Source organism: Mastomys coucha, unplaced genomic scaffold (genome assembly GCF_008632895.1).
Source record: "Mastomys coucha isolate ucsf_1 unplaced genomic scaffold, UCSF_Mcou_1 pScaffold7, whole genome shotgun sequence".
Taxonomy (NCBI): domain Eukaryota; kingdom Metazoa; phylum Chordata; class Mammalia; order Rodentia; family Muridae; genus Mastomys; species Mastomys coucha.
Genome location: NW_022196913.1, coordinates 42100556 through 42112675, shown reverse-complemented (window position 1 = coordinate 42112675; position 12120 = coordinate 42100556). Strand labels below are relative to the sequence as shown.

At 44.8% G+C, this 12120-nt stretch overlaps 1 protein-coding gene across 2 annotated transcripts in view; it reads right to left on the bottom strand.

The window, feature by feature from the left end:
* Positions 1-6072, bottom strand: part of Rreb1 (ras responsive element binding protein 1) — a 190450-nt gene extending 184378 nt beyond the window's left edge. For both annotated transcript variants that reach the window (XM_031358458.1, XM_031358461.1), the window contains exon 1: positions 5924-6072. The gene's annotated coding sequence lies outside the window, so the exon portion shown is untranslated. The remainder of the gene's footprint in view (positions 1-5923) is intronic.
* Positions 6073-12120: the final 6048 nt, after the last annotated feature.

Below are 12120 nucleotides of genomic sequence, written 5' to 3'. Positions count from 1 at the left end.
AAAAAAAAAAAAAAGCCCCAGAAATGACTAATTTGTGGTCTGTGAGGAGGGAGATTTTCCAGATTGTACCGAGACACATTTTGACTGAGAACGCTCCCTAACACTGGTCTTTTGCCAACTGGTTCTAACTCAGGTGCTCGGTCACACCTGGGACCTGCCATTACTTCCAGTGAGTGATGCACAGGCCCATGACTCACCCATTCCCCTAAACCACTTACACCCAGGTTCTAACATGACCTTGAACGCAACTTTCTCAAAAGAGATTTTCAGTTTGCTTCAAACGCAGGCTTCCCGTGGATCATCCTACCACTCAAAGCACCTGGAGGTACATCATCAGGTACCCCCGTGACTTCTCAGTCCTGCCCATAATCTTCTATAAAAGACTATCTTTTTCCGTTTTAATATTATTTATGTGTATATATGTGTGTGTGCGCGTGCGCGCGCGTGTGTGTGTGGGGGGGGGGTGTGCCTGTGGAGGCCAGAAGAGAGTGTCAGATCCCCTGGGGCTGAAATTACACACAGTTTTTATGCTACCCAGTATGGGTGCTGGAAACCATACCCCGGTCCTCTGAGAGAGCAGGAAGCACTCTTAACCATGGAGCCATTTCTCCAGCCCCTCTTATCTTTATAAAAATTATTTTGAACATGTGAGGGTCTTGTATATTCTAAGCAAGTACACCAGTGAGTTATATCCCTACTCCTGCTTCCTTGGACAAGAGTTATTTCCATTGTCCCCTTGGGTCCCTGCAATTACCACTCATGGTCCTTAAGCTCCTACTGCCACCCAAGGTTGGTCTCCTCCAAATCTAACTTTGATCTCCTTCAGCCTATCAGGGCCCACTCCAGACCACTGCAATAATGTGAGTAGACTAGAAAAAGTGAGTCACACAGAATTCTTTGGTTTTCCCTCTGCACATTTGATTAGGTTCAACAGGGTCTATTAAGTATGCAACATTGTGTCAAAAAGAAAAAAGAAAGATGTATGTCTTGCTTTTTTGTTTGTTTTGTTTTGTTTTGTTTTGTTTTGTCTTGAGACAGGGTTTCTCTGTGTAGTCCTGACTGTTTTGGGAGCTCTAAGGGCATGCACCACCACCACCACCACTACCAGGCCATATATCTATTTTATTGCTAAAACTTGCTAACAGTCATCTGAGCTATTGGAAAAATGGACTTGTTTGATTCAGAATTTGACAAACCCTCAATAAAATAACAGTATCTGCCAAGCACCAAATCAGGTGTGTCTGTATTTTCCCTGCCTAAAACTCTCTCAAAATTCCCCATTATCTGCAGACAAAGTCCCATGACCCCAGCCATTCCTTGTCCCTAGTTGGTCTGGCTCTAATCTTTTCACTAAAATGACAATTTCATACCCAATCCATCTCTTCCAGCAAAGCTGCTTAATTCAGATTCCTGGAGTGCACTCTGCAACTTCCAGGCTCTTGGCTCATAGGCTTAGAGCACAAGGAATGCTTTCTCCTTTCTAGCTATAAAAATCACGTCCATCCTTTAAAGTCCAAGTTCCAAACTAGTAACTGATGGCTGCCACCTGTCAGCCATTATACAAGAACATTCCCAGCAACCTAGAGCAACCAAGCCTGAGCAAGGGTGTGGGCCTTTTTCTGTCCCCTTCCGGGTACTCTGCAGCCACCTCTGAGGAGGTGAGCTTGGCTTGGCACTTCACAGAGCCCCACCCCCACCCCATCTAGTTTGCTGCATTCTCTATCCCTTCTGGAATTTCCAGTGATAATTTTTTGCCCAGCACCCTCACTGGTAGCCATTCACTGGCTAGTGGTAATACCACCCTAAAAAGATCAAATCTTTCCTTTTAATACTGAAGTAATATATAAGTACACTGTCAAGTTTTTAGAGAAATGAAAGCCAGAAAAAAAAAACATATTTAAACCTCTCACTTTACCTCTCTGTCGACTGCTGACTTCTGAATATGAACCTGTCGCCTCTTCTTATGCCTGGTTTGTTTAGCGATGCCTTTATATTTACCTCCTCACTTTTGTTACATCGCTGACATCCTGATGAAGCCTTGTTAGACTGACTCTTTTAGGAACATTTGTTTGTCTCTAATTCCCATCGTGCTTAGCACAGTTATGTAGATAGTGCAGGTAGATCAGATGTTCAAATCTATGCTCATTTAAAAAATACTTTGTGATGGCACATGCCTTTAGTCCTAGCGTTTGGGAGACAGAGGCAGTCAGATCTCTGTGCAAGTTGGAGGCCAGCCTGGTCTACAGAGTGATTTCCAGGACTCTACAAAGAAACCCTGTCTTGAAAGCAAACAACAGCAGCAGTATATATATATATATGTATATATATATATATATACATACACATATATGTGTATATGTATATATTTGTGTGTATACATATATGTGTGTATATATTAATATATAAATATATTTATATATATTACTAAATATATATATACATATACACATATATGTCCACATAAATATTATATAATATAACACACACACACACACAGGTATCAGTGAGTAGAGTGCTCTTGGCACATTATCCACAATAACATACATGAAAATCTAATATAATGAATAGGAAACTTCTACCCTTCCCTCCCACAAGGGAGCTGTCATAGGGTGTATACTGTGTAGTTCTGGCAGGCTGGGAGCTTGGTATGTAGATCAAGCCAGTCTCAAACTCACAGAGATCTGCCTGCCTCTGTCTCCTGAGAGCTGGGAGTAGAGACATGTGCCATGGGGCCTGGTGACAACTTTAAAAAAAAATTCTTTTCCACTACTGGAGAACAAACCCAGGGTCTCAGCCATACCAATAGAGCCCTCTGTCACTGAGCCATATCCAAACTTTGCATAAATCACCATCATTATCATCATCATCATTTCTTCTTCCCCCTCTTCATTTTCTCTCTTTCTTTCTTTCTTTCTTTCTTTCTTTCTTTCTTTCTTTCTAATTGTCTTGGAACTCTCTCTGTAGACTAGTCTGGCCCCACTGCCTCTGCCTCCCAAGTGTTAACATCTAAGTGCTACCACATCTAACTGCATAAGTGGTTTCTTTAGGAAGAATTCCCTAAGTACAGGTGTGAGACCTGTCTGGATCACTGAGATAACTCAGTGAGGGAAAGTGGCTGCCACTAAGGCCAATAACCTGAGTTTGATCTCTAGAACCCCCACAGGAGAAGGAGGGCACCCTATAGACACCATGGCACACATACCCACACACCTACACAAGCACAAATAAATATGAGAAAAATATGCTTTGAGTCCCATTGCTAACTCTTTCTTTTACTTAAAGTTTCTATTGTTTTTTTATGGAAAATATTCTGCTGTGAACCAAGCTTTCAAAGGCAAACTATATCATGTGTGGAAATCATTCTATATTTTTTCAGGTTTTTAGAAACTTTTTTAAAATTAACTGTCATTTTCCTACAGACGATAAGAAAATCTGCCAAATGAAATTCTAAATAAAGCCCTCTATAGTTTATGCAAATATGTTGTGTATATGTTGAAATGAAGATTTCAATGCCCAGTCTTGGAGCTGGAGAGATGGCTCAGTGGTTGAGAGCACTTGCCACACTTTTGAGAGGACCCAATTTCAATTCATGTGGAATGGTCTGTCAGCTCACACCCATCAGGCATCTGATACCCTCTTCTGACTCCTTCGGGTCTCAGGAACACACGTGGTGCACATACATACATGTAGACAAACACACTCATATTCGTAAAATTAAATTTAGAAAATACTTTTACTTGAATAGAGACCAGCTATTCTAATAACTACCAGGATTGCCATTCTACTCACGAGACAATACAGCCAAGATCATCTAGACACAAAATAATAATTTGGGCTGGCAGTATTGTTAAATGACAGAGTATGCTGAGATCTACAAGACCGTGGATTTAATCCCCAGCATTAATATAAATTTATGATAGAGCCGGGAATCCTGGTGATATACCTGTAATCTCAGAACTTGGGAGGCAGAGGCAAGAAGATTGCTGCAAGTCTATGTCGAAAGTTTCAGGCTAACCAGGATTACTTCAACCCTTTCTTATACCATGCCCCCCAACCAGTAAAAATAAAACTTTTTTTTGTTTTTGTTTTTTTCGAGACAGGGTTTCTCTGTGCAGCCCTGGCTGTCCTGGAACTCACTCTGTAGAGCAGGCTAGCCTTGAGCTCAGAAATCTGCCTGCCTCTGCCTCCCAAGTGCTGGGATTAAAGGAATAAAACTTTTTTTGTGTGAATAAAAAATCTCCACAAAAGTTTTCACAACAAAATAATCAACCTCCTTTTACTTGTTTAGAATATGATTCAATTTATAACAACTTCTTTCCAGTTTATTTTTGCTTCTTAAGACGAGGTGGCCTCAAAGTGACTACTTAGCCAAGGGTGACCTTGAACTCCTGATCCTCCCTTACCTCGCAGGCACATCCAGCTCAACTTCCCGGGTTTTGTCTCCTTGGAGTGTTATACTCTTCCAAAGCAAGATCCATCCTAACCCAGGTGGGCTTCCAGGGCAATCAATGGAACTTTATATTAATTCCTAAGTCCCTGGGTTACCTAACTCTGAGGGTGGTGCTGGAGAAGCAAACATGGAGCTGCTAAGGATTTCTCAGCACATGGGCTCCTCCCTCCTGTCCCTACCCCTGTGAGTCTGGTCCACAGGGCAAAAGGAAAGGATGGAAGGAAAATGGGGCAGAAACCAGGAAGTGTCCAAGACAAGTCTGAGTTACAAATTCAACTCAGATTGTCTCCCTTCGGCAGGTACAGCTTGCCTTTCTCCCCTGCCCCGCTCCCTTTCCTCTTGTTTCCTCTGCCTTCAACCCAAAAGCCCATCACTTTCAAACCTCAGTTCCTCCTTCCTTATCACGTGCTTGGGGTGTGAGCTGCTCCAGGGCCCAGGAGGGAACTCAACTGCTTCTTCTGCTTTGAGAGGGCTGGACACCGCCCCCCCACCCACTTCTTCCCCTTTAAATAAAGGGCTTTTAATGTCTGTCTCTCAGGCCTTCCCCAAAAGCAAAATTGTGACTGTCCCCTGTTCCTTCCGACTAGAGGGTATCAACTTCAAACCTTTGCTCTACTTAGCTACCGCTAAGAACTGTAGTAAAGTAAACTGGTGTCCTCTAAGGCAGTCAAAAAGCAAACACAAAACACAGCAGAGCCCCACCTCCTCCTCAGCTTTCCATTCTGGCCTCCTAAGCTCAACTGTAGTCTTCTCCACCGCCAGGCTCACCTACAACGTTCACTGCATCTTTGCATCCAAGCCAAACCCGGTTACTGAGGCAACTAAGTTTTTCTTCCCAATGGGTCACAGAGAAACACATCCCTCGGGATCCCCTGGTAACCGTCCACCTATAATGCTGGGGAGCCACAAGAGCAAATGACTCGTTTTCCAAGGCTAGAGCTGGCTGCCTCGGGCGACCGCGGGAGGGGTGTGCATCCAGTCACATTCCTGACCCACTTTCGCATCCCTTCCCTCCCCCTCCTCTTTCTCCTACTCCCTGGCAGGCCGCGAGGGCGCCCGCGCTCGGAGGAGACACCCGCGAGCACTCCCTGGATCACGGCTGGAGGGTGCACTGGTGTCTGTCACTGCGGGGGACCCTGAGAAAGCCCGCTCCCCACCCCTTTCACCCTCTACCCCTGCGTGTGCTTCCTCCGGGTCACATGAGCTCGTGAGCACCTGTTGGCAACTTCAGTCCCAGGCCGAGCCTCTTCGCCCGACTCCCCATCCCCCCTCCGGCCCCCCTCTTGCCCTGGGTAAAGCCCCTTAACCAGAGGGTGTGGGAACGTCCATTGACTCCCGTTTGCACACCCGCTTCCCTCCGTCTCTAGGGCTCATGGACCCGTAGGTCGAGGGGACCCCGCCCCCACCCCATCTACCCCAGGCGGAATGCAGGGACGGAGTGCGCCCGCCCCCCAGCCGGACTGCTCTGGAAACCTGAGTTTCTCGTGGACGCGGGGAGGGGATGCAGTCTGGTGCTGGCGAGGGCAGGTAGCGGGCGATGACCACTGGGTGTGCGATCCAAGCCGCCGAGTCCAGGAAGGGGGAGGGAAGCAGCCTTCGCAGCTGCAACTTCTGAGCCTGCCCCGCAACTCAGCAACTTTGCCTGCGCCGCGCGCCCCTCCCCCGCGTCACCAGGCCCTGGCTGGGGCTGCGCGTTGCCAGGGTCGGGGGATGCGGGCGATTGGGGAAGGGACAAGGGAAATGACAGAACTTCAGAGTAGTTAATTTACAGGGAGCACCTACGCGCACCAAGGACTCGAGGAGAACGCGCGGTACTCTCCTCGGCCCGCCAGGCGACGGCTGCTGGGCTCAAAGGGAGGAAGGGTGGAGGAAGGATGGCAGCAAAGCCTGTGCAACTGTGCGGGGTGGATAACTAGCGCGAGGCAGTCCCCAGCAGCCAGCATCTTGCAGTCCGATGCTAAGCGCGGCCCAGCTCGCACAAATTGCTCTCCACCCGCCCCTATCTCCGCCGCCCTCCACGCCCACCTCTTCTGGAGACCGACCTTGGTGAAGAAGGCGGTGGTGTGGGGCGGAGGCTGTGAGGTGACCGACCTAGAGGTCGTTGGTCACCTGGGCTCAGAGGACAGCACGAGGCACCCTCTAGTCCCATCAGCCCAGACAGCTTGGAAAAACCAAGAGGGTGCTTCAAGGAAGATGAAATCAGAAGTGTCTGAAAGGCCTACACTGAGGTGCAGAGATCCTGGGCCAGCTTGGGGTGATACCTAAAGTTCTTAAAATCAGCCCCCAAGGGAGGTCGCCGCAGGTGTGTGGGGGGGTCCAGCCTGGTGGAAGAAGGGTGTAAACTAGAGGCCTGGACCATATCCACGCACTCAAGCAAAGGCACCGGAACAGTCCAAGCTATCAACCACACCCAGGCCCTGGAAGCCAAGTTGGCCTCCAAGTCTCCTACCTGCCACTCATACCTGATCTGACTCACTGTAGAGTAACTGGCGCTTTACGCCTCAGCCGATGAAGCTAGAGATTTAATGGTGGTGCTATGAAGCTGAGTCACTCTGGGTGTGGGGATCTTCGGAAGCAAAAGGGTCATTTCAAGTGAAAGTAAACTACTTCATGGAGAGGCTTGTCAATAAGCTGAATGGTTTAATTACATGCCATCTTAATTTAAAGAGACGTGCATGTTCATTGAGGCCAGCTGGACATACAGCTTTTGATGTATACCTGGAAATTACTCTTTAACTCAGCAAAGTCAATTCATTTCCTACTGCAAAAAGGTGACCCGGATTCTGGGCCTGCATGCGTGTACACACACACACACACACACACACACACACACACACACACACATGTGCACGTGCGTATATTTAGTTCTTATTATTCTTCTCAGTTTGGGAACTATTTCTATATTTTTCCCTGGAAATAATTTTGAAAGCCTAGGACCAGAGTGTAGTTTTCCAGAGTTGCCCCAAAGATCCTGAGTATGCCATAAATGATATTGGCAGGGTGGGTGGATGGGTAGTGTTTGAGGTCATTTATATCACATTTTATCCATTCCACATGCACTAATTTTAACATCTTAGGCTTAACCTGCATATCTCCGATGTCTCCTGCTTGCTGACATTCTGGCATTAAATTTTCGTTTCACTGGTTTTCCTTCCCAGTGGCCCATAAAATGAGGAAGTTTGATAAATGCTGAGTTAAGCAGTTTAAATCCAGTTTATTTGTTATAAAGTAGGTACAGCAGCTTTCTCACAAGGCCTGTCAGTCTTCAGTGCTGGAAGGGACCTGCAAGTCACCCAGTAGAAATTATAATCTGCATTTTTTTGATGTAAAAAAAAAAAGGCCTTCATTTGTTTGTGTGTGTGCATATAAGCTGTATGCGCATATGCATGCATGTGTATGTATGTGTTCATGAGTGTGCACACGCTTGTGTATGCATGGACAAGGTTATAAATGTATGCTTGTGTGTGTTTGTGAGCGTGCACACAAGCATACACACATGTGTATGAGTGTGTGTGCTTGCATAAGTGTGTGTGTTTATGTGTATATGTGCATGCATATGTGTGTATTGTTGTTTAGGGCTAATAATCTGTTTAGGAACTGTCACGTCAGGGCCCCTACAAGATTTGAACATAATGAAGAGAAATGCTTATGTGCCATCATGAATTATTAAAAATAAAGAGTTTTTGAAGAACTATTCAAAGAACTGTTTCCCATTCGGCTTCTATCAGGGTTGTCTGTTAAGAGCTGGGTATGTTTATGGTAAGTCAGGAATTTCATGTATCTCAAACATACAATCAATGCCACACTGCCTCTTGCCTTATTTTAACTTAGGAAAGATGAGAAAATGCTTTATTTAAATTTGACTGGCTCATTGAACTGAGAGTGCAGGTTGGTGGTAGAATGCTTGTCTAACAAACATCAAGCCTGAATTTGTTCCTGGGATTAAAGGTGTGCGCCACCACTGCCCAGCCCACACCCAACCTAAAAAACAGTTTATGTAGACATGATAGACAAGTGCTGCTCAGCCCTCAGAGATGATTTATCAGTTTTATTACACTTTCTTTTCAATGGGAGAGGGTTGGAGAGTTGTCTGAGAAGTTAGGAGCAAAATAAAACAAACAAAACAAAAAGATAGGAGCACATGTTCCTCTTGCAGAGGCCTAGGTTCACAACCATTTGTAGCTCTAGTCCTAGGGGGTCTGACACACTCTAGTCCTAGGGGGTCTGACACACTCTTCTGATCCCGGAGGACACCAGGCATACATATGATGCCCATACATATATACAAACATGCAGGTAAAACATCCACCCATGTAAATAATACAATTAATAAATCTTAAAAAATAAAATGGGGGTGGAGGCCTGAGGACAAGCTCTCAGGGGTTGATCCTCTCTACCATGTAGGTTCCAGGGATCAAACTTAAACTCAAGCCTTCAGACTTGATAGTAGTCATCTTTGTTCCATGAGTCATCTTTTCAGTCCCTCAAAGATGCCTTTTGCACACCAACCCTACCTAATATCATGAGCCTTAGACCAGGATTGGGCCAAGTCACTTAACACCAAGCCTGTCCTATGATACAGTGTACCCTCACTGATGGCCCTTCTGTACACATGATGGGATGTCAACAATTAAAATACCATATTCAAAGTCAACAACACAGTAAAATGCAAACTGGGTTGTTTCTCCAGGCAGAGGACCAGAGTGTAGATTGCAAGTTTGAGGGAAAGCTTCTGACTCAAAGAACAATTTTTGTTGTTGTTGTTGTTGTTTTCTGTTTTTGGTTTTGGTTTTTCAAGACAGGGTTTCTCTGTGTAGCCCTGGCTGTCCTGGAACTCACTCTGTAGACCAGGCTGGCCTAGAACTCAGAAATCTGCCTACCTCTGCCTCCCAAGTGCTGGGATTAAAGGCATGTGCCACCAATGCCCGGCTGATCAATTTCTTTAAAATAAAAATTTTGATGACAGCTGTGTGTGTGTGTGTGTGTGTGTGTGTGTGTGTGTGTGTGGCAGGAGAAGGTCATTTCACCTTTATATGGATTCTGGAGATTGAGTTCAGGTCACTAGGCTTGAGTGACATGCACTTTCACCTACTGAATCTTACCAGTCCCCAAAGGACAGCTTCTACTGAATGTTTATTGCTCTATTAAACCATTATAAAAAATTGTAAGTGAAAATATCGTGAGTCCAAAATTTTCCCCAAAGAATTGTTAGAGAAAAGTGTAAAAATGGTAGTGGATGAATAGAAGTGTGTGTGGGGGGGGCGGGGGGAGAGAAGCAAATTGAGCAAGTTGATCCCCTGGTATTGGTCTTTAGGACTTTAAATTCAGCTATTCAGATGCTAAGGCTGGAGGATCTCAAGCACAAGGCCAACTGTTTTGTTTTTTTTTTTTTTTGACACCTTAGATCATCTATCAAAATAAAAAGTAAGAAGAGGGCTAGTGTATATAGCTCAGTGGTAGAGTGCTTTCCTAGCATAAGCTAGGTGCTAGGTTTAATTCCCAGTACTGGTGAGATAGAGAGTAAACAGGGATAGAGAGATACACACCTTATAAAGAGAGATGAAAGTGAAGTAGAAAAGAAAAATGCCCACCACTCATTCCTTGCCAAACATTAGAAGCATGGCTAAGTCTACTTGCAATGTTTTTACATGCAAATAATAATTTATATTTTAATTATGAAATATAAATCATGTATTTACATTCATTAGCTCATTTTGCTGTGCAGGGTCCTCTGTAAGGTAGATGGGACAACTTCAGGGAACTATCAGGCTTTTTTTTTTGTTTGTTTTGCTTATTTATTTATTTATGGAGACAGAGTTTCTCTGTGTAGCCTTTGTTATCCTAGAACTCAGTCTGTAGATCAGGCTAGCCTTGAACTTAGAGATCTGATGGCCTCTGCCCCTGAGTCCTAGAATCAAAGACATGCACCACCATCGACAGGGTTTGGTGTCATCGACACAATGACTCTGGTAATAGATATGTTTTTAATCTTTGTAAATAACACCATGACATACAGTATAAACCAGTCAGTTGTCTCTGCATCCATCAGTCAGTACCAGAAGGGGAACCGGCCAAGCCCCCTCCCTTTGAAGACACCCAAAGCCACCTATAAAATGGTGTAGCAGCACAGATCCTAGGTACATCTTCCTATATACTTTGTTTTCTTTCTTTCAAGACAGGGTCTCATGTAGCACAGACTATCTTTAAACTACGCAGGGCAGGGTGATGTTGAAGTTTGCCCACCCACCCCGCCTCCCTATTTCCACTTCCAGGGTTCTGGAGTGGAAATTCCCTTTTTATGCAGCGCTGAAGATCAAACCCAGGGCAAGCACTTTGCCAGCAGGGCTACCCCCAGCCTTTTGTTATGTACTTCCAGACTCCTCTAGGTGACTTGTAACACCTGATACAATGTAAATGCTATATAAAAAGCTGTTACACAGTAGTGTTTAGAAAACAAGGATTAGCAAAAAAGTCTCTGCATATTTAGTACAACTGTGTTAATTTTGGGATGTTTTCCATCGAGTTGGTTGAATTTGCTGACACGGAGCACTAAGATATAGAAAGCAGATTTTTAAAAAAGTTAAACATAAAATCAAACACATTGAACTTTTTTTTGTTTTTTGTTTTTTTTTTTTGTTTTGTTTTGGTTTGGTTTTGGTTTTTCCAAGAGACAGAGTTTCTCTGTGTAGCCCTGGCTGTCCTGGAACTCACTCTGTAGACCAGGCTGACCTTGAACTCAGAAATCTGCCTGCCTCTGCCTCTCAAGTGCTGGGATTAAAGGCATGTGCCCCTACCACCCAGCTAATGCATTGAGTCTTAAAAACAAAAAGGAAGCAGGCAGTGGTGGTGCGTGCCTTCAATCCCAGCACTTGGTTAGCAAAGGCAAGTGGATTTCTGTGAGTTCAAGGCCAGCTTGGTCTACACAGGCTACATACACAGCCAGGGCTACACAGAGAAACACTTGTCTCAAAAACAAACAAACAAAACAAAAAGACAGAAGGAAGTGTCAAGGTTGTTTGGGCTAACTATTCACTAACTTTCCAGCCTTTGCATAGACATATAGGGAAGAATTTGCTCAGTTACACTGTTGGATGCTGTAGAATTAAATAGTGGTTAGTTGAGATTTGCATCAAGTTCTCCTGACCTGCCCTGTGTTCTCAGGGGCTGCCTTGGTAATAGGCACTAGGAACCACTCTTTGCAGAGTTGTTTCTATTGCTGTGTAGAGTGTGGGGTTATCTCAGTGAAGGCAGGCGGGGATTGTTGAATTTGTGATAAAGTATTCCATGACTAAACATTTATTTAAAGAAATATTCCTAAGAGGAACTGCAAGGGGATTTCAGCTCTGTGAGTTCCTTAAAAACAGATACACGGCACCTCACAACTGTATCTATGTAACTGTTGTCCCAGAGCATCTGATGCCTATTTCTGGCCTCCATGGGCACATGGTGCACACATGTCCATGCAAGGCAAAGTACTCATACCCATAAAGTAATAAAATGAATATAAAACAAAACAAAACCCACCACCACCACCAGAAACCCAGCTACCATCCTTAAAAGTTGAAGGGAGAGCTCGGTGGTATTGGTGCACAGCACTCCAGAGGCAGAGACAGAGGCAGGAGGATCTCTCTGAGTTTGAGGCCAGCCTGCTCTACATAGCTAGTTCCAGG